Genomic DNA, 4,340 nt, shown 5'->3' on the forward strand with positions numbered 1-4,340 from the left:
CAAGTCAAGTTTTGGGACTTCACGCGACCCGCCGCGGTGGCTCAGTGGCTAAGGCGTTGCGCTGCTGAGCACGAGGTCGCGGGTTCGATTCCCGGGCGCGGCTGCCGCTTTTCTGATGGAGGCGAAAAGCAAAAACGCCCGTGTGTACGAGATTTCGACGCACGCTAAAGATCCCCAGGTGGTCAACATTAATCCGGAGCCCTGCACTACGGCGCACCTCACCGCCTGCGTTGCGTCGGCGCGCTAAACCCTACAATCAATCAATCAATCAACTAATCAGGGACTTCACGCGCCGAAGCTGCACGTTGGCGATGAGGCGCACCGTAGTGGAAGGCTCCAGATCGATTTCGACAACCTGGGTATCTTTAACCCCTTTAGGGCTCATTAAACAAATATATTATGCACCAATATGGCCAAATTTTTTAATGATGTGATATGCTTCAGAAACGTGTTCAAAACACAAAAATATTTGCGAAAATTGTTTATAGTCGATAATCATGTTTAATGGTCATTCTTTACCCCATATAATACCCTATATTTGGGGAATTTCTGGTGTATTCACAAATTAATTTCTGCAACTCCAGAAAGCACGGGTCGGGTTTGAATTGCCTTGCAGAAAACAAACAATTTCTCGATAGTTCACTTGAAGCTAGTTGAGGCTACCATCCGTATGGTAGCGTTCAAAGCACGGCACTGCGCAGAGAGCCTTCTCGCACCACCTGCACCAGATCCTGGTTTCCTTTAGGATGTTCTTGCCATTTACATCTCGCTTCATGTAGCAGACTACGCAGCGGCGTGTCGGTTCTTGCTTCTTCTCTGTTGGTGGTATGTGCGATGGAAAATGGCGCTCACCAAACCGTTTTGCGTTCAGGGGGCGCCCTGGCCGTCCTTTCTTCTTGGTGCCGCTGTTGGGAGAGTACTTCGTGATGATCTCGTCAATAAGCCTTAGCCTATACTCCAGATGAGATGCTCGGCCTCCTCCTTTCTGGTACAGAACGAATGAATTGTAGGTCGCCTCAGCCAAGAGGTGTTGGAAGATCTTCTTGTAGGAGATCTCTTTTCGTTTCCGTGGCACTGAGTAGCTCGCCAGCATCTGATCTGCTCTGTCAACTTCTCCCATTGTATGGTTATAATCAAGTATAACTTCTGACTTCAGGGTTTCCTTGCCATTTTGTCAATGAATCGCGCCATTTCAGCACTATGTACTGTAGATAGAACCGTCACCAGTTTTTTGTCCATCCACTGGACAGCCAAGCACTTGCCCCTTTGAAAGGCAACCATCTCGCCTTTCTTGAGCTTTGCCTTGGCGAAACCAGGCGGAAGGTCTTTGCGAGTGGCTCGCGTCGTGCCATAGATGTCAGTTGATCTCTTCAAAAGAAAGTCAACCAGTTCTGGTGAGGTGTAGAAGTTGTCAGTTGTGACGAAGTAGCCTTTGTCTAGCAGGGGCTCCACAAGCTTCAAAACAACTTTCGTCGCCATTCCGAAGGTTGCTGCTTCTTCTGACGAGATCTCAATGTTCGTTTCTTTCCCTGTATAAATTAGAGTTCCATATATACCCACTTGAAGATTCGCACAGCAAAAATGACTTTATACCAAACCTCGCTCTCTTCAGGGGCATATACTGCTTCCAGCTGAGCCGGCCTTTGAAGAGCAGCAAGCTCTCGTCGACACTGACGTCCCGCTCCGGCACATACAATGTCCGGTATTTTTCAGGAAGTGCCTGATAAACCGGCCAGATTTTCCTCAGATGAGGTTGCGGGTGTCCTTCACAATTTTCGATTGTCGTGTTGTCGACAAAGTGCAACATTCTCATTATTAGTTCGAAGCGGTTTCTGGACATTATCTCGCCAAAGACCGGAATCTCAACCAGCCGATTCCTAGACCAGTACATCCTTTCGTCTGGTTTTTGCGCAATGCCTTGCAGCAACAGGAGGCTCAGAGAAACGCGAAGTTCTTCTCGCGTAAGTGCATACCATTTTCGGAAGCGAGAATGCTGTCCCAGCTTGCTAGAATTCAGAAGCTGAGAAGCGTACCGGTTTGTCTCCACAACGATAACATCAAGCAGCTCATCATCAAAGTAAGCTTCAAAGAGCTCAAGTGGTTGAGGGGGAGAGCTTACTGTGATCTTCAGTCCCGTGAAACCCCTGAAATCAAACCGTGGAGGTCTGGCTGGGATGTTGTCGAGGTTTTTGCGAAACCATTCACGGGATCTAGCCATTGTATCATCGCTACTGTCTTCTCCTTCAGAGTCACTGTCCGTAAAAACGTCATCACTGTCTTCTTCACTTGAAGAATAAAACACTACGGTGGCATCCTTATCCCTCTCGCTTTCATCGTCTGAAGAAGGAAGATTCTCCGCATCAGAACGCCGCACGGATGAGGCCATGTTTGTAAAACACGCGGGAAACAAGCGCGCACATTCCGCCATCTAGTGTGCAAACTATAATTTAATACCACCGCCAATGACAGAACTTATGCTGCCATCTATGTTTAAAAGGGTAAATCCCCGTTTGACGAGCCGGGCTCGTCAAAAGCCTCTAGTAGCATTGCGGAAAACTCATGACGACCACAGCTCGTTATAAGCAAAATAGTGGCAACTGCTCTTGACGAGCTCATTAACGTGCGCCGAAGTGTGGACACACTGGTGTTTTTGCCTTCCGCCTGCATCTGAAAAGCAGCCACCGCGGCCGGGACCGAACCCGCGACCTTGGGCTTAGCAGCGCACCGTCTTTGCCACTGAACCACCATGGCGGGTACTCGCGACAAAGTTGCACTATGGCTTCCCTTCCTCCACGTATACATGAAATTTAGTCCCAGACTTCGACGCCCTTCCCTTTATGGGTCGATGGCGGGACAGAAGATGGTACCACCACGGACCGTGGTACCCTCGACATATAATGAACCAACTAGACCACACCAAATGTATGGTGCGCAAACCTTATTTTTGTTTAACGGGCATCAAAGGAACGCACACCGTTTATAAAGTTGTGGCTAGTTTTGCGATACTCAGAGACGCAATCAATCCTTCGGTTTTCATAAACCAGAGCATTTAAGCCGATGCAGAGTCGGACGCGACAGGAACCAGGCCGGTATTTTTGGATGGACTGAAAGCGAACCTGAAACGTTATCAAGAGAAAATCTACACCTTCCCTCCATTATCACAACAGACCGGATACCGGTACCGGAATTCACCAGGCCCATAGCGGTACCGGTTTTCCGCGCTGTAAAGAAAGTTGTAGCCAAGCGTATACCGTGCCCTAGGCTACCGGTGCCCTGGGCGTGCGCAAGGGGCGGAACTGGTTGCGAGCATGCGCAAGTGCGCTCTACCGGTACCTCCAATGACTTAGTCATGCCCGGCGTCAGCACACAAAAGTACACAGAATACGCTTTGCGGTGAAGTCAACTTTCTCGTTAATGCTCTGTAGCTCTCAACCTAATGTCTCGGAAAGAATTAAGGTAATTTTTAATCACGCAATTTCATTTACTTCTCATTTCACCATGGAGTTGTAAACGATTAGGAATTCACGTTTGTGTCAATACATGAGCTTTTTAGGGCTGGAGAATCGGTTACACAAACTGTGATTCATGTTTAATGTGAACTACCACGAAACAAAATATATTACTTTGGACTGCTCGAGAGATTACAAGAAGACATCATGGATAATTATCAGTTGCAGTTTCAGTACGAATTACAAAGCCGTCGCTCGTAATTCCAGCAGCACCAGCACCTCAAAGACGCTGTGGAATGGACAATCCTACGTTTATCTGATCAGATAAAAATGTGGTTCTTCCAAGCTTCATAAGGCTAATTTACAAACAACCGTATTTTGTATGTTAAAAAGTAACGAGAACAGTTTATGATGCGGTAAATTGAAGCAGTTGAGTCTATGGAAAACCCTTGGAAGACAACGACAAGACAGGCCGTTCGCACACCGACTTGAGATACGTTTCAGACAGAGCTAGGAGACGCCCGACGAGACTGTACGCCAAGTGTACGATGGTACACTTGGCATGGTTGTGTACGATTACACAAGACGCTACGCTTCCTAGGGACCAATGCTCGAAGTCCATCGTCTAGGATTTGCACGTCCGCCCGTGGGACACAAAAAATGCAAACAAAACAAGAGTCCAGTGGTATTCGTCATGTTGCATCTGTTACGCCTCGATGCAATTCCGTTGATATTGGAGCTTCCACGACGGCGCCGTTCACTCGCCCATGCTCCAGCTGCCAGCCGCCTGCAGAAATGTCACGCTTTGTCGATGAGCGGGGCAGATGCGAGAGCCGCCCCTCCTCCCGCTCACCACTGCCCGTGACCTTTTCAAGACCAATAAACAAAACC

Source organism: Haemaphysalis longicornis, unplaced genomic scaffold (genome assembly GCF_048455015.1).
Source record: "Haemaphysalis longicornis isolate Haplotype H1 unplaced genomic scaffold, Haemaphysalis longicornis Haplotype H1 scaffold_4, whole genome shotgun sequence".
NCBI classification, from domain to species: Eukaryota; Metazoa; Arthropoda; class Arachnida; order Ixodida; family Ixodidae; genus Haemaphysalis; species Haemaphysalis longicornis.